The sequence below is a fragment of the Neovison vison genome, chromosome 3 (genome assembly GCF_020171115.1).
Source record: "Neovison vison isolate M4711 chromosome 3, ASM_NN_V1, whole genome shotgun sequence".
NCBI lineage: Eukaryota > Metazoa > Chordata > Mammalia > Carnivora > Mustelidae > Neogale > Neogale vison.
In genome coordinates this window covers 194,117,549-194,144,722 of record NC_058093.1, presented here as the reverse complement: position 1 = coordinate 194,144,722, position 27,174 = coordinate 194,117,549, and positions in this window count along the sequence as shown.

Genomic DNA, 27,174 nt, shown 5'->3' with positions numbered 1-27,174 from the left:
GGAGAGCACAGTTCTCCATGTCAGAGGTCCCATTCAAACAGGCATCCCAGAGATTGGTTCTGTGTCCTCTTGCCTGGATAACCCCACCAAGGATTAGAAATTAGACCTAGGGGCATGATAGGACCACTCTGCTGGATCCTGGTCCAGCTTCCGATGGGGCTGGTTGGAAAGGGGTCTCAGTCTGAGGATCACAATGCCTGTTTGTGCCAAGCTGCCTATCCTGAGTGGGCGTGGACTCATGGGCCATGCACTGGACTCATGGGAAATGCACCTGGCTACCACTCTGAGGGTAGAACAACCATCTCAGCATTCAGTTTTCCTGCCATGGGGAATGAGGGGTACTCTTGTGTGCTTCAGGGTCCCCCATGGGCAGGAATTTGAGCTAAGTTCTGGGACAGGCACCTGAATACCCAGGTTGCATCGAGATGATGGCCTCGGGCCAAGGCAGTACCCAGCTGCAGGATATGGGGCCCGCTGTCTGGATGGCTGACAGGAGGTTGGGGCTCGAGCTGTGTCAGAGAGAGCATTCATGCAGAGGGCGGCTCATGATAATGGGGTGCCATTGAGAGCTGTGCAGCTGGATCCTCACATGGGGTTTTTGTGCAGACCCAGAGGGCACATCTTCTTTCTGGTGGGCAGGCAGAAGGCTGCATTGTGGCTCCAGATTTCCCAATATGTTGGGCTTGCAGGCGAGGAATGTGAGGACATAAGTCTGTAAACAGAAGGTACAGTTAAGCTCAGTGCCGAGCACATGGAGGGTTCCATGTGCAGTGGATTTTTGAGATCTCGAGCACCTGAGTTTGGGCGAAGGTCAGATGTCTGCTCATGCTGGAGTTTGTATCCATGATGGCCAATGAATGGTGGGGTGCCCTCAAGGATCCTGGAGCTTTTCCCCAGCTGGAGCTTGTGAGCTGCTCCAAAGAGCAAGATGTCCAACTGCGGGAAAAGCAAAGTCCGCTTAGAGGGCTCCAGGTTCCCCCATATGGAAAGATTCGATAACAGAGATTTCTGAAGGAATGCCTGAAAAGCCAACCTCACGTTACCATTATAGCCGAGGAGCAGGGCAGGCTTGATCCACTGGCTCTGGTTCGAAGTTCTAAGTGAACTGCGTTGAAAGAAGTTGTCAGTCTAACGGGTCCCAATGCGGCTTGGCGTCCAGGGAGACCTTAGAATGTGGCAGTGTCTCTGGGGCCATGCAGCATTCTCCTAATTGAGGGTAGGACCCATTTTCCAGGAGCCAGGTTTCCTTCTTGGGACAGGTGGGGTTCTCTTGTATGGCTCATGGACCACAGGTCGGACCATATGTTGGATTTCCAGAACACGCCTCTGGAGAGAGAGGCCTGAAAACATAAGCTAGCCTTCTGCTGATGTCCTAACGGCATAGCAGGTTCAATCTTCTGACTCAGCGCATTTGACCTGTGTGTCCTCCTGGAGGTGGGTGCTGAGGCTGTGTCAGACTGTGCTTTTTTTTCCGGAGCAGCCTATGAAATTGGAGTGGTCTCAGGGGCCTTGCAGGTTTCTCATAATGTGGAGGTTTGGGGCAACTGAGATGGGCAGAGTTTCCTCAGGCCCAGTCATGTGGTGTGGTTCTGAATGCCCTATCCGGGAGGCCTTGTGTGTCATGGCTCTGGGACCAAAGTTCAGTCACAAACTCGGGTGAGAGTTAGCAGATAGGTGATGGCAGACTCTATCTGCAGAACTTGAGGGCATCTCCTCGGGACTGGAAATTCTGTCAGCTTGGAGGCAGGAGCACAGTCCTTTCTGTCTGGATTGTGTGTCCAGGATGGCCATGGAATGCAGGAATGGCCTCATGGGTCCATGGGAGATTCTTCCTCTCTGGAGATTCTCCCCGGCACACAAGAGTTTGGTGTCTCTCTGGAGGAAGGGGAGAGCGCGGTTTACTGTGTCAGGGTTCCTGTCAAAACAGGGATTCCAGAGATGGATTCTGAGTCCTGGTGCCTGTATAACCCCACCAAGGCTTAGGGTATGGGCCTAGGGGCCAGACAGACCCGGTCTGTGGGGTCCTGGTCCAGCTCCCACAGGGACTTGTCAGAAATGGGTCTCAGGGTGAGGGTCACAATGCCTGTTTGTTCCCAGTTGCCCATCCTGAGTGGGTGTTTTCTCTTGTTCCATGCACCTGGATCCCAATCTGAGAGTTGGACAACCATCTCAACATTTAGTTCTCCTGCCATGGGGAAGGAGGAGTACTCTTTTGTGCTGTAGAGTACCCATCAGTAGAAATTTGAGTTATGTTCTGGGACAAATACCTGAATGCCCAGGTTGGTTCGAGATGAAGGACTCAGGTCAAGGCAGATCACACCTGCAGGATATGGGGCCCACTATTGGGTGGCTGCAAGGAGGTCAGGGCTCGGACAATGTCAGACAGAGCATTAGTGCAGAGGGTGGCCTAAGATATTGGGGTGCCATAGAGGGCCGTGCAGGTGGATACTCATGTGAGGTTTCTGCGCAGACACATAGGGCACTTCACCTTTCTGTTGGGCAGGCAGAAGGCTGCATTGTGGCTCCCAAATTCCCAATATGGAGGGCTTGCAGGTGACGAGTGTGAGGACAAAAGTCTGAAAACATAAGCTACAGTTAAGCTCAGTGCCAAGCACGTGGCCATTCCAATGTGCAGCAGTTGTTTTGAGATCTCCAGCACCTGAGTTTGGGGAGAGTCAGATGTGCTCACGCTGGAGTTTGTATCTATGATGGCCAATGAACGAGATATACCGCATCTGAGTAAGGGCAGATGTCAGATTTTTTTTGAAAGATTTCATTTATTTATTTGACAGAGATCACAAGTAGGCAGAGAGGCAGGCAGAGAGAGAGAGAGGAGGAAGCAGGCTCCCCGCTGAGCAGAGAGCCCGATGCGGGACTCGATTCCAGGATCCTGAGATCATGACCTGAGCCAAAGGCAGCGGCTTAACCCACTGAGCCACCCAGGCGCCCCGGATGTCAGATATTTGCTCACACTGGAGTGTGATATGTTTAGGTAGCAGAGTTCACCCAGATGGATGTTTGGAATGCACACCTCCATATACCATTGCAGCTGAGGAACATGGTTGGATCCTTCTGGTGGATCGGGGGCGAAGTACTAAGGCCTTGAGTGGACATGGAATCTCTTGCATGTGGGTCACAATGCTGGTTTCTTATCAGGGAGATCTTAGAATGTGCTGGTGGATAAGGGATCATGCAGGATTATCGTACCCTAAGGATTTGACACAGGTCGAAGAGCACAGTTTCCTTCTAGGGACAGGAGAAGTTCTGTTGTGTGGCTCAGGGACCACGTGTTGCATCATAAGATGTTATTCCAGAACAGGCTTCTGAGGACAGATACCAGAAAATCTAATCTAGGGTTCCAATGAGGTCCTAGGTACATGTCCGGTTCAATCTTCTGACTCAGGACCATTAACTTGGTGTCGGCCTGGAGGTAGGCAATCAGTGTGCTTCAGACTGCACATTTGCATCCAGAACGGCTTCCAATATTGGGGTGGGTTTCAGGGGCCTTGCAGGTTTCTCCTCATGTGGAGGGTTTGTGCAAGTCTGATGGGCAAAATTTCCTTGGGGATGTCAGAAAGAGTCCTGTGGTGTGGCCCCAGAGACACAATCCTAGAGGGCATGTGAGCCATAGTTATGGAGAGAAGTTTGCAAACACAAACTCGGGTTAGGGTTAGTGACGAGATAATCCCAGGCCCAAAGTGTAGACCTAGAAGTCAGCCAGTCAGGAACTGTAATTAGAGTGACTCGAGAAGGTAGCACAAGATTTTTTATCTGGATTGTGTGTCCAATATGGCCACACAATGCAGGTGTGATCTCATGGGTCCATTAGAGATTTTTCCTCTCTGAGGATCATGGCGGCTCCCAATAGTTTGGTGGCTTTTTCGGGGAAAGAAAGAATGTTTTCTTTCTTAGGAGTGCCCCAAAATAGGGATTCCAGAGATGAGATATGGAACTGGGCACCGGGAAAATCCCACCAAGGGTTAGGATTTGGGCCTAGGGGCATATCTGGCCTGCAATGTGGGATCCTGGTGGTGCAACTGAGAGGGATTGTTTGAAAGAATGCTCAGGGTGATGGCCACAATGCCTGCTTATGCCCAGGGCACCCTTCAGGAGTGGGAATGGTCTCATTGACCATGCAGATGGCTCCCACTCTGAGGGTATGACACCTTTCCCAACAGCCAGGTTTCCTGTCATGGGGAATGAGCAGTTCTCTCTTGGGCTTCAGGTTCCCCCATTGCCAGGCATTCCAGCAAAGGTGTGGGGACAGGTGCCTGAATACCAAGGATGGGTAGAGATAATAGACGTCGGCCATGTTCTATCTCACATGCTGGTTATGGGCCCCAATCTCTGGGTAGCTGACACTAGATCTAGGCTCAGGCTCCAGCAGACACAGTACTAGTGGCCAGGGCAACCTATAATCGGGGTTCCCTTGAGGGTTGAGCAGATTGATCCTCATGAGGTTTTTCTGGACAGACTCACCAGGCATTACTTCTTTCTATGGGGAAAGCAGAGTGCTGCGTTGTGCCTCCAGAGTTCCCTTTCAAGAGGGTTGGGGGACCAGGAAGGTGTGGATGGCATTGTAATCACAAGCTATGGCTCAATTCAGTGCCAAGCAGAAGGCAGTCCCAATGTGCATCGGGTTATTCCAGATACCCAGTACCTGAAAAGGGCTGGTGTCAGATGTTGCTCGCACTGGAGTTTGTGTCTATGATGACCAATAAATGGAAGGGTAGCATCAAGATGCCATGGAGGATTTCCCATGCTGTGGCTTGTGAGATGCTCACAAACAGTAAGGTTTCCTTCTACTGGACAGGGGGAGTCTGGTTTGTTTGCTCCAGTGTCCCCCATTTGGAAAGATTGTGTACCAGAGCTCTTAGCTCTGAAAGCACACTGACATTGACCATTGTAGCTGAAGAAAATGGCAGGTTCGTTCTGGTGGCTCTGGGACTTAGTATCATGTCTTTGAGTTGAAATGGAATCTCTTGCACATGGGTCACAATGCAGGTTTGTTAGCAGGGAAATCTGAGAATGTGATGGTGGCTAAGGTGCCATGAAGGATTCTCCTACCCTGAGGGTTTGACACAGGTCCAAGAGCACGGCTTCCTTCGGGGACAGGAGATGTTCTGTTGTGTGGCACAGGGACCACATGTTTTATCATAAGCTGGTATTCCAGAACAGGCCTCTGAGGACAGATGCCGTTAAATCTAATCTAGGGTCCAAGAGGCCCTAGTGGCATGTCAGGATCAATCTTCTGACTCAGATGCATTGACTTGGCTGTCTTACTGGATCTAGGTGATCAGGTTGTTTCAAAATGTGCATTTGCTTTTAGAGCCACTGCCAATATTGGAATGGGGTCAGGTGCCTTGCAGGTTTCTCCTAATCTGAAAGGTTTGGGCAATTGTGACGGGCAGTTTCCTTGGGGATGGCAGGTACATTCCTGTGTGGATCCAGAGATCCCATCCTGGGGGCATGTGAGCCATGGTTTTGGGAGAGAAGTCTGCAAACACAAATTCGTGTTAGGGTTAGTGGCGAGGTGATCACAGGCTCAATGGTAGACCTGGATCGCAGCTCGTCAGGAACTCTAATTATAGTGATTGGAAGATGATAGCACAGAATTTTCTATCTGGATTGTGTGTCCAGGATGGCCTCAGAATGTAGGTATGGTTTCATGGGTCCATGGGGGACTTTTCCTGTATAAAGATCATTGTGGCTCTCGATAGTTTGGTGGCTGTTTCGGGGAAGGGAATAGTGCTGTTTTCCATCTTAGGGGTGCCCCATAACAGTGATTCCAGTGACAGTCTCAGATCTGGGCACCTGGAAAATCCCACCAAGGGTTAGGATTTGGGTCTAGGGGTGTACCAAGCTTGCAATGCATGATCCTGGTGGGGCAACTGAGAGGATTTGTTGAACTCATGCTCAGGCTGAGGGTCATCATGCTTTTTTGTGCCCAGGGCGGCCCACAGGAGTGAGCGTGGTCTCATTGGCCATGTAGCTGGCTCTACTTTGAGGGTGAGACACCCATCCCTACAGCCAGGTTTTTTTTTTTTTTTTTCCATGGGGAAGGAGAAGTTCTCTATTATGCTTCTGATCCCCATTGGCAGGGATTCCAGCAAAGGTCTGGGGACGGGTGCCTAAATATCAAGGATGGGTAGAGATGACTGAGTTGGGCCATGACCGGTCTCACATAATGGATATGGGGCCCGCTCTCTGGGTGGCTGACACGAGGTTGGGCCTCAGGCTCTGTTAGACACAGCACTATTGGCCAGAGCACCCTATAAATCAGGACTCCCTCAAGGGCCAAGCAGATTGATCCTCTTGTGGGGTTTCTGGGCAGACTCACCATGCCCTTCTGCTTTCTATGGGGAAGGCAGAATGCTGCATTTTGGCTCCAGAATTCCCAATCAAGAGTTCTTGGGGACCAGTAGGGTGAGGATGGAATTGTAAACACAAGCTACGGTTCAAATCAGTGCCAAGCATAAGGGGGTGCCAATGTGCAGCGGCTTAGTTGAGATATCCAGCACTTGAGTAAGGGCGGATGTCAGATGTTTTCTCACACTGGAATATGTTTCTATGATGACCGTCAAATGGAGGGGTGGTGTCAAGAGGGCATGGGGGATTTCCCACACTGAGGCTTGTGAGATGCTCCAACAACAAAGTTTCCTTCTACTGGACAGGTGGAGTCAGGTTTGTTTGCTCCAGAGTTCCCAATGTGGAAAGTTGAGTAGCAGAGTTATCGTTCATGGATGCCTAGAAAGCACACCTCCATTGAACATGGTAGGTGAGGAACATGGCAGGTTCGTTCAGGTGTCTCTAGGGTGAAGTACCAAGGCCATGAGTTGACATGGAATCTCTTGCAGATGGACCACAATGCTGGTTTGTTACCAGGGAGATCTTAGAATGTGCTGGTGGCTAAGGTGCTGTGCAGGATTCTCCAAACCTGAGGGTTTGGTGTAAGTTGAATGCAAGGTTCCATTGTGGGTAAATGACACGTTCTGTTGTCTGGCTCAGGGAACAAAAGTTGTATTATTAGTTGGTATTCCAGAACAGGCCTGTGAGGACAGATGCCTGAAAACCTATTCCAGGGTTCCAATGAGGTCCTAGGAGCATGTCTGGTACAATCTTCTGCCTCAGGCCCATTGACTTGGGTATTTTCCTGCATTTAGGTGTTCAGGGTCGTTCAGACTGCACATTTGCTTCCAGAATGGCCTCCAATATTGGAGTTGGCTCAGGGTTCTTGCAGATTTCTCCTAATCTGGAGGGTTTGTGCAACTGTGACTGGCAAAGATTCCTTGGGGATGGCAGGCCCAGTCCTGTGGTGTGGTTCCAGAGACGCCATCCCAGAAGGCATGTGAGCCATGATTTTGGGAGAGAAGTCTGCAACTCGGGTTAGGGTTAGTGGCGAGGTGATCACAGGCCCAATGCATAGACCTGGAGGGCAGCTTGTCAGGAACTGTAATTAGGGTGACTGGAAGGAGGTAGCACAGATTTTTTTTTTATCTGGATTGTGTGTCTAGGATGGGCTCAGAATGCAGGTGAAGTCTCATGGTTCCATGGGAAATTTTTCCTTTCTAAAGATCCCAGGTGACTTTTTCGGGGAAGGGAAGAGTGATGTTTTCCATCTTAGTGGTGCTCCAAAATAGGGATTCCAGAGTCGAGCTCTGGGTCTGGGCACCTGGAAAATCCCACTAAGGGTTATGATTTGAGCCTAGGGGCATACCAGGCTTACAGTGCGAGATCCTGGCGGTGCAACTGAGAGGGCTTATTTGAAAGCACACTCAGGCTGAGGGTCACAATGCCTATTTGTGCCCTGGGCCGCCCTTAGGTGTGGGTGTGGTTTCATTGGACATGTAGCTGGCTCTTACTTAGAGGGTTGGACACCCATTCAAAAAGCCAGGTTCCTGCCATGGGGAAGGAAGAGTTCTCTATTGTGCTTCAGGTTCCCCCATTGGCAGGGATTCCAGCAAAGGTCTGGGGACAGGTGCCTGAATGCCAAGGATAGGTAGAGTTGATGGACTTGGACCATAGCTGGTCTCACATGCTGTATATGGAGCCCTCTCTCTGGGTGGCTGACACGAGTTCGGGGCTCAGTCTCTGTCTGACACATCACTAGTGGCCAGGGTAACCTGTAAATCCAGGCAGCCTATAAATTCCTTAATGGCCGAGCAGATTGACCTACATTTGGCATTTCTGGGAAGACTTATCAGGCACTTCTTCTTTCTACGGGGAAGGCAGAATGTACAATGTTGCTTGAGAATTCCCTATCAAGAGGGCTTTGTGTCCATGAGGGTGAGGATGGAATTGTAAACCCAAGCTATGGTTAAATTCAGTGCCACACAGAAGGCAGTTCTAATGTGCAGCTGCTTATTTGAGATATTCATCACCTTAGTATGTTCGGATGTCAGAATTTTGCTCACACTGGAGTTTGTGTCTATGATGACCAACAAATGGAGAGGTGGCATCAAGAGGCCATGGAGGATTTCCCTCACTGGGGCTTGGGAACTGCTCTGAACAGTAAGGTTTCATTCTACTGGTTTGGTTTGTTGCTCCAGTGTCCTCCATGTGGAAAGTTTGTGTAGCAGAGCACTTCCGCAAAGATGCATGGAGAGCACACCTCCAATGACCATTGCAGCTGAGGAACATGGCAGGTTCGTTCTGGTGGCTATGGCATGAAGTGTAAAGGCCTTGAGTTGATATGGACTCTCTTGCAGATGGGTCTCAATGCTAATTTTTAACATGGAGATCTTAGAATGTGCTGGTGGCTAAAGTGCCATGCATGAGTCTACTACCCTGACTGTTTGACACTGGTCGAAGTACACGGTTTTCTTCTGAGGACAGGAGATGTTCTGTTGTGTGGCTCAAGGAACACATGTAGTATTATAAGTTGATTTTCCAGAACAGGCCTCTGAGTACAGATGCCTGAAAACCTAATATAGGGTTCCAATGATGTCCTAGGGACATGTTAGGTTCAATCTTCGGACTCAGAACATTGACGTGGGTGTCTCCCTGGATGTAGTTGATCAGGATGTTTCAGACTCCACATTTGCATCCAGAGTGGTCTCCCATATTGGGGTGAGCTCAGAGACCCTACAGGTTTATCCTAATCTAGAGGGTTTGGGCAACTGTGATGGGCACACTTTCCTTGGGGATTGCAGGCACAGTCCTGTGGTGGCTCCAGAGACCCCATCCTGGAGGACATGTGAGCCATGGTTTTGTGAAAGAAGTATGCAAACACAAATCGTGTTATAGTTAGTGGCGAGGTGATTGCAGGTCCAATTCGTAAACTTGGATGGTAGTTCATCAGGAGCTGTAATTAGGATGACTGGAAGGTGGTAGCACAGACTTTTCTATCTGGATTTTGTGACTAGGATGGCCTCGGATTGCAGGTATGGTCTCATGGGTCCATGGGAGATTTTTTCCTCTCTACGGATCCTGGGGGCTCCCCATAGTTTGGTGGCATTTTCAGGGAAGGGAAGAGTGCAATTTTCCATCTTAGGGGTGCCCCAAAACAGCGATTCCAGAGCCAGACTCTGGGTTCCACTAAGGGTTATGATTTGGGCCTAGGGACGTAGCAGGCCTGCAATGCAGGATCCTGGTGGTGCACCTGAGAGTGATTGTTTGACATTATGCACAGGCTGAGCATCACAATGCCTGTTTGTGCCCAGGGCTGCCCTCAGGAGTGGGTGTTGTCTCATTGGCCATGCAGCTGGCTCCCACTCTTAGTATGGACACCAATCCCAGCAGTCAGTTTCCTGCCATCTGAAAGAAAGAGTTCTCTATTTTGCTTAAGTTTTTCCTGTAAGGGTCTGGTTGGCCAGAGGGAGTCATTCTGTGTTTATGTAGTGAACTTAATTGACCTTATGCAGTAAAATCAGATTGACCCCGCCCTTCCCAGAGGAACTTACTTGCAAAGCCTAAATACAAGCAGATCAGACCAGGTGAAGACATCCAATCAATGGGGCACACATATATCTACTAGGGTAAATTGAAATTCAGTTGGGCACTGTGTGTTACTTGGAATTATTTTTTTCTGTGTGTGGTGATTTAGCATGACTGTGCAGTGTTCTCTGTGTATTGCAATTTCATTGGTCACCTGTGTATAGCCCGGTTAAACTAATTCTATAAAAGTTAGACTGTCATGCTGGGAGGGGTCGCCTCTTTGCAAGAGACGACCCTGATCGGTAGGTTTTATTCTCGATGCTTGGCGCAAAATGAAGATTTGCTTGACCTTTGCTTTTTATCAGTGTACTCCTTTGATTACGAACCCTAACATTGGAGGGGCACCTGGATTCAAACGACGTGAACTGAGCCAGCATCGGAATTTTTGGGAAAAGCCTCCAGAGGTAAGATCTCAGGATCCTATCTGTCTGTCTGGTTGGCGCTCCATGGTATGGCCTACCATTGAGAAGATGGACGCAGCCATGCTCCCCAGGGCTGGAGTGGATGCGGGGATGCCCCATCCCTCTGCTGGTAGATCAATGGGGAGTTCTAGTGCCCCTGGGCAGTCGGGGTTTCGAGTCAACCTAGGCGGTCACCAGGGTATATGAATCCCCCGGTCAGTTAGAGGCCTGCCAGGGGTTCAGATCCCCCAGGGCGGTGGGGTGGTTTGAGTCCCCCTAGATGGTCAGGGGGTTTGAGACCTGCTAAATGGTCAGGGAGTTCGAGTCCCCCTAGACTGTCAAGGGGTTTGAGTCTCCTTGGGCAGTCAGGGGGGTTGAGTCTCCCTAGATGGTAGGGGGGGGGTTGAGAACCCTGGGCAGTTGCGAGTTTGAGTCCCCTTGGGCTGTTGGGGGTTTCGAGTCCCCCTGGGCGGTTGAGGGTTTCGAGTCCTAGGTGGTCGGGGGATAAAGCCCCCACTAGTGGCATGTTATGGGTAAGAATCCTTGGGCCTGTGGTTGTCTTTGCCTGGTCCTTTTTTGTCTGTTGTGTTGTTCGTTAATATTGAAGAAATGGGGCAAGCAGAGAGTAAGTGGACTCTGACATTCAACTCTCCGTTCTTCATAATAAATGTGAGGCGTCTCTCTCACTCATTTTGTGTGTTAAGGGCTATAAGTGGAGCCAACTGGGGTTAGTCTAATGCTGGGTAAAGATGCCCAATGCTGGCCCATTGGAGCCGGGTGTGGAATATGAGTGCCAATTCAGTGACTTTAATGAATATTCTCAAGCAGCTGCCAAAACTCCCTTTGTTTGGGGGAATTCTTTGCCTTTTCTGGCCCAACGTGGACGGCATAGCCCCTCCCCATTGCTGGTGGGAGAGCATGGCATATGATGTGGAGATGGTTATTTGTCTGTCTCAAGGTTTTAATGGGTAATTGTTAAAGTGGCTTCCGAAGTCTTTGGTAATCTGAAACTGTGAAGGGTTGCTTGAATGACAAATGGAATTAAATTTGTTGGACATGTAGGTATTAACCAAATGGGATAAAATGTTAGAACATTGGCTGCTGGAACTGGGTTTGTCCTTTTGAAATCTGCTGGTGAACACAGTCTGTGCAACTGATTGATAAATTTGCCATCTAAAGAATTCTGTTGTAATAACTCAAAATTGGTTTATATTTAGTCTTCAGTATAAGAACTTCAGTAGACATTTATGTATTTCTAAGAGTAAAAAATTCTGCTAAGTGTAATTAAGACTGATGAAAATGAGAAAAGCAACTCTGTATGTAAAAAGTAGGAGATATGTGAAAGTTTGAATCTGAAGAGTGCCTGACTGTGTGAATGTGTCTGTATGGCTCCACTTCCTCTACAGAGTCTGAGGGGGCTGCACCCTGAGTCTCACGAGGCATCACATGGCATAACAGTCATCTACTTTACAAAGTATCCTGGTTCGGGTTTTATCCGAACAGACCTTAGCTAAGAAGCTCCTAAGTTCCCGCGAGCTACGCGAGCAGGACAGCATCTAAAAGATCCCCCTCCCCTTGTCTGCAATATCATTCACAATGGGAGGAAAACCTAGTAAACTCATTATCTGCATACTTTAAAAAAAAGACACTGGTATAGAAAAGTTGGTGTTCTCTATGTTTAAAAAGACAAAGTTTTCTAAAGTTAATTGATCTGTTATGGATTTCTCTTTTCCTGCCCAGAAAATTCAGTTTCTATGTTTTGTTTTATCAGGTGTTTAACATCCCTAATTATATTTTGGCATGTATTTTAAAACTTTCTAATGTTTTAGCAATTGTTGACAAGATTTAAACCAACAGTAAACCTTGGGTTACATTTAAGAAAATGCCATGCATTTCCTAAAGTTTTAATACGTTGATAGATCACCACTTGATATTGTGATCATGGAAATGTTACATGTCACAGAAGTAACCTGATTTTCTTGCCAGTTACATTGTAAATTCTCATCTCACCAGCTCTTTATCATATCTATTCTGAGTTTTTGTCATTTGTAATTGTTTTAATTCTCTTGTAAGATAAATTCCATCTCAAAGAAAATTCATATGGGAGACTTTCAGGACAAATACAGGTCTTTGATATGTTGAAATTCTGGGGCTGAAATGGGTAAGAATTTAAAAAGAGGTAAAAGCTGCATTCAGACTACACCATAATTATTAACATGGGACTAGGTAAACTGAAAGACTATAATGTTGTATCTCTTGATGTTTTGTCTTATGTTTGCTCTTCCAGACTAAGGATACTTTTTCTTAAGTTATCTGTAACTTACAGAGATAAAACGTAGTCATTTGTAACCAAATCAAGGTATTCAAGTCTTTCTCTTTATCTGAACTCTCTGAAACGAAAATGTCTCAGCAAGTATTCTTTCTTCCATGGCAATCATACATCTGCTTAAGTTCAATAAGAATCCGTTCTCCTTGTAACAGGACACCATTGGAAACATTGGTTATTTTATTTAACTATGGCTTTGTCTGGAATGCCATATTAGAAAAGACTCAGATATGACTAGACAGCTTAAAGGAACTAAGGTTGACTTTCTATAACCTGGAACCGTAAAGCCCTTTGGAACTGTTGGCCTGATACCTTGCTTAGAGTGTTCCCAGCAGCCTCACCAGGTGAGTAAAGGATGTTACTTCCTGGCAGGTGCAGGAACCTCAGGATTCTTTGGGGGCCTCAGGAAGTGGAATTCACCCAAATCAAGTATTGCAGGCATGTCTGATGGCAAGTGCAAGTATGTAGCTTGGTTTCTGGCCTGGAGAGGCTATCATAAGTTCAACCTAGAGATTCCTGATGAGAAGTTCCAGCAGAGCAGGTTCTAACAGATTTATACGATCCCTCACTGTTCTTGCTGACCTTATGTAAATAATTAGACCAAGCTTGTTAAAACTGGACTTGTTTTTCAAATAAATTAGTCCTGATTTGAATATCTCTGAAAACGAGGGTTATTTTAGAGAGAAAAAATTATGTTTTAATAGCACACCTTAATGTATGTTAAATTCTAGATTTGATTGTCTTTAAATGTTTGTTTACTTAAGCTAGACAACTTGAGGTAATCTTCAGGAAGTCTCATGATAGCTCACTTAGACGATCTTGCTTTGTCAGTCAGTCAGCCCCAGATATAGGAAACTTCAGAAAATTGAAGGATTTAAAGGGAAGAATCTGACTGAGTTAGTGGGAATATCAGAAAAGGTGTTTAACAACAGGGATGCACAGGAGGATGAAAAACAGACGAAAAAATAAAAAAAAAACTGGTAAGGTTTTGGCATTACATGAGTCAGAGAGAAGATGGGTAGGGGATAGTCAATGGAAGGAAAACCTTAAGCACAGAGAAGGCAGGCGAGAAGACTTAGAATCATATTAGTGTGCTTAATGTAAGAAAAGAGTGCATTGGGCAAGGGAGTGCCCCAAAAGGAAGACAGCAATGCTTGCCACCAGAGACTCAAGGGGTCATCGTTTGGTGACCCTCCCCGAACTTCGGGTACAAATTGAAGTGGAGGGGAAATCAGTTGATTTTTTGGTGGGCATGGGAGCTCAATTTTCATCATTACTTAAACCTATGGGAAAACTACTTGGAGAGGAAGTCTGGGTAAAAGGAGAAAATGGCACAGAGAGACATAAATGGGCAACAGAAAGGACTTTAAATTTAGCCTCGGGAATAGTTAAACATCAAATTTTGGTCCTCCCTAATGCCCCATATAACTTGATGGGAAGAGATCTCCTCCACTAGTTAAGAGCTGGCATTCAGTTCTTGGAAGGAGGCATGTCTGTAACCTTGAGACCACCCACTGTACAAGTGCTTATGGCAGCAGTAGATAAATACCTCCTTTATGAGCCAGTCTCAAAATCAGAGGAAATAAAGTTGGGGGAGCCTTCTTCAAATCCTACAGGACGAGTATCCTGAGGTCTGCGCAGAAGGGTAGCCCCCTGCCTTTGCCAAGAAACAACCTCCAGTTGTGGTACAATTAAAGGTGACATCTATGGCTGTTCACGTTCGGCAGTAATCCCCTTCCCAGGGAAGCAAAGGAAGGGATCAGAAAACACATTATCCGCCTTTGAGGAGAGGGGATCCTAGTTCCTTACAAATCTCCATGGAACACACCTTTGCTGCAGGTCATAAAGGCTGAGACTGGGGAGTACGGACCCGTCCAAGACTTGTGGGGAGTTAATAAATGGGTTGAAGATATCCACCTGATGGATACCCTATACCCTACTCGCCCTCCTGGACCCCAAATGAACTGTATACCATCTCAGAACTCAAGGATGCATTTTTTCTGCATGTCTTTAGCAAAGGAATTCTCAGAACCTTTTTGCTTTTGAGTGATCTGACCCAGAGGAAGGATTCCAAGGCCAGCTCACCTGGACAGGCTTCCCCAAGGGTTCAAGAATTCGCCCACTATCTTCGATGAGGCCCTACATGAGGATTTGCACGAGTAGAGAACCTCCAACCCAGAAGTCACTCTGTTACAATATATTGATGAATTGTTAATAACCTGTGAGGACTATAAGTCATGTTAGTGGGGGAGGAGAGCTCTCTTACAGACTGCAGGAAAAAGGGTATCGGGTGTCAGCGAAGAAAGCACAGCTCTGTCAGAGCCATGCCATTTAAAGGCTATGATCTCCACAAGGGAGTGCGTTCACTGTCTGAGTCCAGGAAACAGGTGATCACCCGATACCCCCACCCCACCACATCCCGTTAAGCAAGGGAGTTTCTTGGCATGGAGTTCTACTGTAGGCTGTGGATACCGCGGTTGGCAGAGATTGCCTGACCTCTCTACTGGCAAAAGGAGGGCTCACTAGGGTAGAGTGGACAGCTGAGGCAGAAGGAGCATTTCAGGAATTACAAACAGCCTTACTGAGTGCCCCAGCATTGGCCATCCCGGATGTTACCAAGTCCTTCCATTTGTATGTGGATGAAAAAGCAGGGGTGGCCAAAGAGGTTTTAACTCAAACACTGGGGACTTGGCAAAGGCCAGTAACCTATCTTAGCAAGAAACTAGATCCAGTAGCAGCTGGGTTCCCCCCCGTGCCTTTGCATAATTACTGCCACAGCCATCCTGGTCAAGGATGAAAATTTTGACTGTGCAAAGATGCAAATTTTGATTTTGGGTCAAAATCTCATCTTGACCACCACCCACGCTATTGAGGGCATTCTCTGGACTCCTCCCGACTGATGCATGATGAACACCTGAGTGACAGGTTATCAGGCCCTCCTCCTAAACGAACCAAGAGTGACCTTCCATCCCCCGGTGGTGCTAAATCCAGCCACACTGCTGCCAGAGGACCTGGCTGACCATCCACACGACTTTGGGGAGGTCCTAAACCATGTCTTAGGAATAAGGCCGGATCTCAGAGACATTCCCCTCCTGGATGCCAAGATGACTCTCTTCACAGATGGGAGTAGCTACATGGTCAATGGAAGGAGGTAGTCGGGGGCTGTGGTGGTTTCTCCTTAGCAGGAACTCTGGACAGCAGCCCTGCCACATGGAACTTCAGCACAAAAAGCAGAACTGATTGCACTCACTAAAGCACTGCAGATGGCCAAAGGTAAAACCACCAACTTCTATATGGACAGCAGATATGCCTTTGCTACTCTCCATACACATGTGGCTATTTATAAAGAAAGGGACCTATTAGCAGCCAAAGGAAAATGAATTATAAACAGAAGATAAATACTGGCTCTCCTCCAGGCTATTTGGGACCCCAAAGAGGTGACTGTTATGCATTGCCCGGGACACCAAAAGGGGACTGATCTGATTTCAAAAGGAAACCACTTAACAGATCAAGCCGCAAAACAAGCAGCCTGAGAAACAGTCAAGAGCTGGTTATACTCCCGGCTCTAGCCCTACCAGAAAAACCGGACTATTCAGAGGAAGATTAAAAGTATTTACAAAAATGGGCTAAATTAGATTATGAAGGGGACTGGGTTAAGACTAAAAGAGGAAATTTGATTCTTTTTCGAAGACTAGGTAAGAAGTTAGAAGACCAGATACATCAAGGTACTTATTTCGGGATACACAAACTCAAGGACCTTATAGGCAAGCAATTTCAGATTTCGAAATTAGGTCATATGGTTCAGGATGTAGTTGATAGATGTGCTCAATGCCAGGCAGTTGAGGTGGGAGGAGCTATAATTAAAAGAGGGAAAAGAGAAAGAGGTAAGGAACCAGGAATTTATTGGGAAATTGATTTTATAGAAATGAAACCTCTAAAATATGGGCACAAGAGTATGTTAGTTTTTGTAGATACCTTTTTCAGGATGGGTAGAGGCTTTTTCCACCAAACTTGAGATGGCAGGAGTGGTAGGCAAAAAAAGGCTACTGGAAGAAATAATCCGAGTTTTGGGCTGCCTCTCGTGATTGGGTCAGACTATGGCCCTGCATTTTGAGCTCAGTCTCACAGACATTGGCCAAGGCCGTGGGCACAAATTGGAAACTACGTTGTGCCTATCGGCCCCAGAGTTCTGGTCAAGTAGAGAGAATGATCAAGAATTAAAGTGACCTTGACAAAAATAATTCTAGAGACTGGCAGTAGATGGGTGGATCTTCTTCCTTTGCCCTCCTCAGGGCACGATGTACACCCTATTTAAACTGGGTGACCCCATTTGAAATAATGTTTGGGGAACCCCTCCCCATTCTGTCCTCATCTACAAGAGGTTGCCCTAGCAGAAATTACTGATCAGTCTGTACTCCAAACACTGAAGGCATTACAGTCTGTCTTAAAAAAAGCCCTTGCAGGAATCGAGACTGCCCATACTGGGATGAAGATGGAGGTGGAACCACATCCTTACCAATCCAAGGACTTGGATTGGATACATCACTATCAATGGGGAACTTGGAGCTTTGCTGGAAGGGACTATATACTGTTATCTTGACCACCCCCACAGCAATAAAAGTAGAAGGCATCAGGGCCTGGATTCACAAGTGTCAAGTCAAATGAGCCGAGGATGAAGACGCACCCCACCCCACTGAGGTCGAAGCCACAGCCAATGGATCCCGCTGACCATGGACTAAAGCTAAGACTCAAAATACTATGAGTTTATTGTTGCTCTTATTGTTACCTGTTTATGTAAAGTATCGGTAGGAAATTAGATAAAGAGGTAAATGGGTAACTCATCAGCCGACTGTGCACTAGTGTCATTTGTACAAAAGAAAACTAGAGTGATAAAAATGTTAGACTTACATGCTAAATATAAGCCCTTACAACCAGAGAACATAGAACAGGCTTTAAAGTCAAGGATTTGACTAATCTCCAAAGAATAGCGGGGAATGTAAGGACCTGGTGGAACAGAGGGCATCATTTTGTGTTTATGTATTGAACTTAGGTTGACCCTGTGCAGTAAACTTAGATTGACCCCGCCCCGCCCAGAGGACCCGCCTAGATACAAGGGCGGGTCAGGCCAGGTGAAGACATCCAATCAGTGGGGCACACATATATCTACTAGGGTAAATTGAAATTCAAATGGGCACCCGTGTGTTACCTAGCTTTTTTTTTTTTTTTTTCTGTGTGTGGCAGAAGTAGCTTGACTGTGCAGTGTTCTCTGTGTATTGCAAAGTCATTGGCCACCTGCGTATAGCCCGGCTAAACTACCTCTATAAAAGGTAGGGCTGGGAGGGATCATCTCTTTATAAGAGATCAAACTGACCGGTCAGTTTGATTCTCGATGCTTGGCGCAAAATAAAGCTTTGCTTGACCTTCGCTTTGTATCAGTCCCGCTTCTTTGATTACAGACCCTAACACCCCCCATTGGCAGGGAATCCAGGAAAGGACTGGGAAAGATGCCTGAATAACAAGGATGGGTAGAGATGACGGACTTGAGCCATGAACGGTCTGACATGCTGGATATGGGCCCCGCTCTCTGGGTGGAGAGCACTAGGTCGGGGCTCGGGCTCTGCCAAAGTTGCCTATAAATCGGGGTTTTTTCGAGGGCTGAGCAGATTGATCCTCAAATGGGGTTTCTGGACAGACTCACCAGGCACTTCTTCCTTCTATGGGGATGGCAAAATGCTGCGATGTGGCTGGAGAATTCCCCACCAAGAGGGCTTGGGGACCAGTAGGGTGAGGATGGAATTGTAAACACAAGCTATGGTTCAATTCAGTGCCAAGCGGAAGGCAGTTCCAGTGTTCAGTGGCTGATTCGAGATACCCAGCACCTGAGAAATGGAGATGTCAGACTTTTGCTCACACTGGAGTTTGTGTCTATGATGACCACCAAATGGAGGGGTGGCGTCAATAGACCATGGAAGGTTTCCCTTCCTGGGGCTTGTGAGATGCTCGAAACAGCAAGGTTTCCTTCTACAGGACAGGTGGAGTAAGGATTGTGTACTCCAGTGTCCCCCATGTGAAAACTTTCTATAGCAGAGCACTCCCCCAAAGATGTGTGGAAAGCACACCTCCAATGACCATTGCAGCTGAGGAACATGGAAGGTTCAGTCTGGAGGCTATGGGGCGAAGTATCAAGGCCTTGAATTAACATAGAATCTCTTGCTGATGGGTTCAATGCTAGTTTGTTACGAGGGAGATCTTAGAATGTGCTGGTGGCTAAGGTGCCATGCAGAATTCAACTACCCTGAGGTTTTGACACAGGAAGGAAAGCACGGTTTCCTTCTGGGGACAGGAGATGTTCTGTTGTGTGGCTCAGGGACCACATGTTGTATCATAAGTTTATATTACAGAACTGGCCTCTGAGGACAGATGACTGAAAACCTAATCTATGATTCCAGTGAGGTCCTAGGGGCATGTCAGCTTCAGTTTTCTGACTCAGGATCATTGTCGTGGGGGTCTGACTGGATGTAGGTGATCGGGATGATTCAGACTGCACATTTGCATCCAGAGCAGCCTCCAATATTAGGATGAGTGTAGGGGCCTGGCAGATTTCTCCTAATCAGGAGGATTTGGGCAACTGTGACAGGCATAGTTTCCTTGGGGATTGCAGGCACAGTCTGTGGTGTGGCTCCAGAGACGCCATCCTAAAAACATGTGAGCCATGATTTTGAGAGAGAAGTCTGCAAACAAAAAATCGGGTTAGGGTTAGTGGCAAGGTGATCGCAGGCCTAATGTGTAGACATGGAGAGCACCTCGTCAGGAACTCTAATTAGGTTGACTTGAAGATGTTAGCATAGGCTTTTATAGCTGGAATATTTGTCCTGGATGGCCTGGGAATGCAGGTGTGGTCCCAACAGTTCATGGGCTATTTTTCCTCTCTAAGGATTCTGGAGAATTCCAATAGTTTGGTGGATTATTCGGGGAAGGGAAGAGTGCTGTTTTCCATCTTTGGGGTTCCCCAAAACAGGGATTCCAGAGACTGGCTCTGGTCTTGGGGCCTGGAAAACCCCACCAAGTTTTAGGATTTAGGCCTAGGGGCATATCAGCCCTGCAGTGTGGGATCCTGGTGGTGCAACAGAGAGGGCTGGCTTTAAAGCATGCTCAGGCTGAGGGTCACCATACCTGTTTGTGCCCAGTGCAGCCGTCATGAGTGGGCGTGGCCTCATTGTCCATGCATCTGGCTCCCACTCTGAGGGTTGGACACCTATCCCAACAGCCAGGTTTCCTGACATGGGGAAATAGAAAACACGGGGTTATCTATTGTGTTTCAGGTTCCCCCATTGGCATGGATTCCAGCAAATGTCTGGGGACAAACGCCTAAATACCAAGGATGGGTACAGATGACAGAATTGCACCATAGCTGGTCTCATATGCTGGATATGGGTCCCTCTCTCTGGGTGGCTGACACGAGGTTGGGTCTCGGGCTATGTTAGACACAGCACTAGTGACCAGGGAAGCCTATAAATCGGGGTTCTCTCGAGGGCTGAGATGATTTATTCTAATGTGCTCTTTCTGGGCAGTCTCACCAGGCATTCTTCTTTCTATGGGTAAGGCAGAATGCTGCATTGTGGCTCAATAATTCCCTATCAAGTTGGCTTTGGGACCAGTAGGATGAGGATGGAGTTGTAAAACCAAGCTATGGTTAAATTCAGTGCCAAGTGGAAGGCAGTTCCAATGTGCACTGGCTTATTGGAGATATCCAGCCCCTGAGTAAGGGTGGATGTTAGATGTTTGCTCACACTGGAGTTTGTGTCTAAGATGACCAACAACAGGAGGGGTGGCGTCAAGAGGGAATAGAGGATTTCCCAAGCTGAGGCTTGTGAGATGCTCCAAACAGCAAGGTTTTCTTCTACTGGACACGGGGATTCTGGTTTGTTTGCTCCAGTGTCCCCCATGTGGAAAATTTCGGTAGTAGAGCTCTCCTGCATCAATGCCTGGAAAGTACACCTCCATTGACCATTGTAGCTGAGGAACATGGCAGGTCTTTTCTGGTGACTCTGCTGAGAATTACCAAGGCTTGATTTGACATGGAATCTCTTTCAGAGGGGTCACAATGCTGGTTTATAACCAGGGAGATCTTAGAAAGTGCTGTTGACTAAGGTGACATGCAGGATTCTCCTACCATGAGGGTTTGGCACAGGTCTAAGAGCACGGTTTCCTTTTGGGGACAGGAGATGTTCTGTTGTGGGCTTAGGGACCACACGTTATATCATAAGTTCGTATCCCAGAACAGGCCTCTCAGGACAGTTGCCTGAAAACCTAATCTAGGGTTCCAATGAGGTCCTAGGGGCATGTCAGGTTCAATCTTCTGACTCAGGAACATTGACTTGAATGTCTGCCTGCATGTAGGTGATTTGGGTGTTTCAGACTGGGCATTGGTGTCCAGAGAGGGCTCTAATTTTGGGGTGGGCTCAGGGGCCTTGAAGGTTTCTCCTAATCTGAGGGTTTTGGCAACTGTGATGGACAAATTTTCCTTGGGGATGGCCGGCCCAGTCCTGTGGTGAGGACCAGGTGGGGTGTCCTCCCATCCTGGAGGACATATGAGCCATGGCTTTGGGAGAAAAGTCTGCAAACACAAACTCGGGTTAGGGTTAGCGACAGAGTAATAGCAGGCCCAATGTGTAGACCAGGATGTCAGCTCATCAGGAACTGTACTTAGGGTGAATCGAAGGTGGTAGCACAGGCTTTTATATCTGGATTGTGTGTCCTGGATTTTCTCTGAATGCAGGTGTGGTTTCAAGGGTCCATTGGTGGGGCCTCATGCCTAGAAGCGGTTAACTCAATAGAACAACAGTTCTTGGGAACCTCTTCAACTGAGGACCTTCACAGGTGCCAAGCCAGAGTGCCACCATGTCTCCTTGGTGATTGTTAGAAAATTGTGAGGTTTGGCTTGTTGTCATTGAAGCTGCTGTCTCAAGCTAATAGCTAATAATAGCTAAGCTAATAAGGCTCCTGTGTTTTGTGAATATTGAGTTATGGCCTAAATGTCCAAACCACGAAGTTCAAGGCTGTTTGATATCTCTGCATGACCAGCTACTCTCAGGCCAAAATAGAAACTAGCACCAGATGTATAAGAGGTGATTCCCTTACTGTGTGTCATAAATCAGAACTCTGCAAAATAAACTTTGGCACTTTCTTGACAGGTTCACCTGTGTCCCTCCTGTTCTTCATATTCTCTTTCTTCATTATCCTATCCTTCAACCCTGCTCCCTCTTCTCGCGCTGGCCGCCTCAGGTTGCGCCCTAACAGGGAACTGAGGACAAGAGGCATCTCAATTGAGGACTTTGTATTAACTAGGAGAATCCAGGTGGTGTGGAATGACAGGAGTAAAATATGGGGACAGCTCAGTCAACCCAAGAGGGTTATTTTTTGCCATCCCTTCAAGCTCTTCTAAAGGAGAGAGGGTCAACAGGGTCTCACAAGACTCTTCAGGGGTGTTTTGAGGTTGTTAGTGATTTATGCTCCTGGTTTCCTAAGGAAGGGAGTATAGATCTTGAACAATGGTGCCATATGGGTCAAGAAATTAAGAATCAAATTTTTGCTCGCAGTGCTGCAGCAGTTCCAGAGGGTACAATGAACCTCTGGTCCCAGATTCGGGACCTTTTGGACCCTAAACATTCTATTGAGTTATTGTCTTTAAAATCTCAATCAGTGGGAGAAGGTGAGGATTTTCTAATGTGCAGTTTAAGCCCTTCTCAGGGCAGAGATTGCATGATGGCGTCGGTGCCATCTCTCCCTTTTTTGGAGGAATTATTCAATAAAAGTCATATATCTGAGAGTCCTCCCAGTGCGGTCACTTTACCGGCCCAATATTAATAACTTCAGGGGATGATGAAATTGAAAAGATGATGTTTATCTTGATTATGATAATGTCTACCATGTTTCCTCTTCTCCAGCTCTGCTGCACTCCTTTTTAGATACACCATGTAAACAGCTGGTACCAAATAATCCTTTAATGCCACAGTGAACTCATGTTGGGGTTGATACTACTCCCTTTTTAGGGGGTGAATCTAAGATAAAATTGGCCTGTGAAATCCCAGATACTGGATGGCAGGCGCCAAGTCATAAAGTGAAAGTAAGAGCTAAACGTGCTGCTTTTCCTGTAACTGTGCTGCACAACAAAGTGCACGGTCATTTTCTGTATCGAGAGTAACACCATAACAGTGCGCTTTGTATCAAACACAGCAAAAAGGGAAAGATTTTGCAGACTTTTCTTCACTCCCTGTTACTGCCAACCAACAAGGACAAAGAATTTACACAGCTCTAAATTTCAAAGTCTTAAAAGAAATTAAAACTGCCCCTGCTCAATATGATCCTACCACTCCTTTTACTTTATCTCTACTTGATAATTTGGGAAGGGAAGCTTTGTGTCCTGGTGATTGGAAGGTCATAGCTCCAGCATGTTTATCAGATAGAGATTTCCTATTATGGAAGGCTGAATTCACTGAAAGAGCTAATGAAATGGCTTTGTATAATAGAAGAACACAGATTCCTATTACTTATGATATGTTAGTAGGATCTGGGCCTTATTATGATGTTGGCACTCAAATAGATTTTCCAGAGATTGCATACACTCAAAGTAATGAATGTGCTCTTAAGGCTTGAAAGAGATTACCTACTACAGGGGCCAAAACTGAGGAATTATCTAAAATTCGACAGGGACATGATGAGCCCTATCAGGACTTTGTGGCCCATTTCTTTTCTTTCTTTTTTTTTTAATTTTTAATTTTGTATAAACATTTAATATATTTTTATTCCCAGAGGTACAGGTCTGTGAATCGCTAGGTTTTCACACTTCACAGCACTCACCAAAGCACATACCCTCCCCAATGTCCATAACCCCACTCCCCATCTCCCAAGCCCCCCTCCCCACAGCAACCCTCAGTTTGTTTTGTGAGATTAAGAGTCACTTATGGTTTGCCTCCTTCCCAATCCCATCTTGTTCCATTTATTCTTCTCCTACCCCCTTAAGCCCCCATGTTGCATTATCACTTCTTCATATCAGGGAGATCATATGATAGTTGTCTTTCTCTGCTTGATTTATTTCGCTAAGCATGATACCCTCTAGTTCCATCTATGTCATCGCAAATGGCAAGATTTCATTTCTTTTGATGGCTGCATAGTATTCCATTGTGTATATATACCACATCTTCTTTATCCATTCATCTGTTGATGGACATTGTATTGGATGGTGAAGCTGGGACTATTATAGTCAAACAATTGGCTTATGAAAATGCTAACTCTGCATGTCAGACTGCTATACGCCCTTGGAGAAAAACAGGCACTTTAGAAGATTACATTCGATTGTGTGCTGAAATTGGGCCTTCCTATATTCAAGGAGTTACTATGGCTGCAATATTAAAAGGAATTCCCCCTCAAGAAATGCACTGACTCTTTATTAAATCTAAGGGAGGACAATTTAATAATCAAGCATGTTTTCAGTGTGGCAATTTTAGACATTTTCGTGCTCAATACCCCCAATTATCTAAACAAGTGCAAAGTTTTCTTTGGTTAATTAAAATATAAATGAGTTTTCTCTTTGCTTGCCCAGAGTTATAAATGAAATCTCTTTGGCTCATAAGGCTTCCTTAATATTCTAGGTTACAGATAAACCTTGGGTTGCATTTGGGTAAATGCTGTAATTATTCTAGAGGTTCTATACATTTCCTAAAATTTTAATGTTTTGTTAAGGGTCATCACTTAATATTTAAGTATATCTGTTCTGAGTTTTTAATTTGTAATTGTTTTAGATCTCTTGTAAGATGAATTCCACCTTAAAGGATATTCATATGGGGAAAATTTCAGGACAAATACAGGTCTTCGATATGTTAAAATCCTGGGAACTAAAATGGGTAAAAATTTCAAGAAATAGGGGCTACTACATTTGGACTAAACCAGGTTTAGTAACATGGAACTAAATACTAAAGGATTATAATGTTGTGTCTTTTAATGTTTTGTCTTATTTTAAACATTACTGGTTCTCTAATGTTTGCTCTTCCAGATTAGGGATTTTTTTTTCTTAAGATATTTGTAACTTACAAAATATAAAAATATTTATTTACAAACAATTCAAAACATTCAATAAACATCCCCTATAATTCACAAGAACAAGCCATTGTCAAAAGAGCTAACAGTACCCTTAAATCATATCTCAAAAAATTAAAAGATGGGGAGATACTACAGGGAACCATGAAATACTCTCCTCATATGCATTTAATTTTAATTCTTTATGTTTTAAATTTTTTGAATGTTGACAATATAGGTCGCACAGCAGCTGAACGCTTTTGGGATCCAGACTTTTCTCCACTTCCTTATGCTAGGTGGAAAGAACCCCTGACAGACACTTGGAAGGATCCTAATCCTGTCCTCCACAGAGGACACGATTTTGTTTGTATTTTTCCACAGGATGAGGAAGTGCCGTGATGGCTCCCGGCAAGATGGGTGCGATTTCTCCCTGATAAAGAGGAAGATAGCCAAATGTCGGCTGAGGGAGCCCAGGAAATGACATGCACGACATCAAGCAACACCTACTTGGGTCACCGTGAAAGCCCATTCTTCTTGAGCTGTGGCATTAATAAAATCCGCAGATAAGCCTGTTACCCCAACCAATTTGTTCTTAGCATTCCTTGCTTTGTTAAATTCTGCCTCAGAGGCTCGCCCTTATTGAGCCTACATGTAAGATCTGCCTACTATTCAGGCGGCTACTTGGAGTGACCTGTCTCCAATAGAAAGTCCAGACAAATTTTACCTGGGCATTTGGAGGCATAAGTGATACTGTCTCACCTGATACTGTTGCTCATGAATTTAATTGGATGGGCCTCACCTTGGGCCCTCCCATTTGTTTTCAGTTTCCCCGAGATAATCAACAACCAGTATATGGGTGCCTAACTGCTTCTAACTCCTCACATACTTTAAAATACTTAGATGGTTTCACCATGAGTTATGATGAGGATACAGAGACTTCCATAGCTAAACCAGGAGCTAAGAAAGAACTTTGGACCCTGCTGGAGGTACAATAAAAAACTATGCCCATTCATCCGGTAGTTGGGATGACTCCTTTAGATCATCCTTATTGCATTACTTCTAGTTCCTGGCGCACCAATTCACCTCCTTGGGTAGAATGTTTGCAGAAACATCCATAGGTTCTTACTCCCCATGGTATCACTGACATCTCTATTACTAATTGGTCTAAGAGAAAAAATCTTAACTCCCAAAGGTCTCAGACTGCTGGTATTGATTCTCTTAATGGTCATCTTAATGTTATCCCTGGTAGCATGTTTTCTACACTACAGGGTATGTTTCATCCAGAGCTTTGGAAGCTTGTGGCTGCTACGGAACTTGTTATCGCAGATGCACCTCTGTCTTCTTATTACCCAGCAAATAAAAAGCTGATCTTAAGAGTTTGTATCCCTTGACCCTTCCTATTGGTTGTTGGGGCAGGAATAATAGCAAGATATACAGTTAATGGAGCTATTATGTACAAGCTTTGCTGTCCTCGGTGTATATTGACTAATTGTTTGCTTGCTTCCGGTTTGCATAGGTCTGATTGGCCTACAATGTTATTTTTAGTTATGCAGCCGCCTTATGTTTTATTGTCTGTAGAAGTTACAGGACCTGGTATGCTAACTATGGATATCAGTTTGCTTTGAAATTAGAAAAACGGTTAAAACAAACACTTCGATTTGTTGTGTTACTTATAACAGGTATTGCAGCTTTAGTTTCCCTAATAGCCACAGCTACTGTCTCTTCTTTGGCATTATCTCAGAGTGCTCACACTGCAGAACATGTTAATATTCTGTCTCGAAATATATCTCACGCTTTTTCCACTCAGGAAACTATCGATAGAAAGATATTGAGTAGACTAGATGGCCTTGAAGAAGCAGTAGAATATTTGGGAAATCAATTATCTTTGTTCCTGACTCAAATGTCATTGATATGTCATGGAGGATATCAACACATATGTGTTATGCCCTTACCCACGGATAACCAGTTTTGAGAAAATGTTCAGAGACATTTGCGTAGCTTCTGGCATCATACCAATTTGAACCTGGACCTAGATGAGCTACAATCACAAATTAACACCATGAGACAATCACACTTGGATATTACAGACCCTTCTAATATTGCTGGACAATTCCTGAGAACCCTCAGGGGGTTTAACCCTGGAAACATTTTGTAACATTCCTTATGGCTATTCTGTGGAGTGCTCATTTTAATTGTACTAATTACAATGATATGGTGTTGTATGTGTAATAGGTGGAACAGGTCGGCTGCTTTGACACAGGCACAAATCTATTTTCTCCATTTAAAACAAAAAGGGGGAAATGTTGGGGACCTCGTGTCTAGAAGGGGTTAAACCAATAGAGCAACAGTTCTTGGGAACATCTTCAACTGAGGACCTTCACAGATGGCGAGCTAGAGTGCCAGTCGTGTCTCCCTGGTGATTGTTATGAGAACATT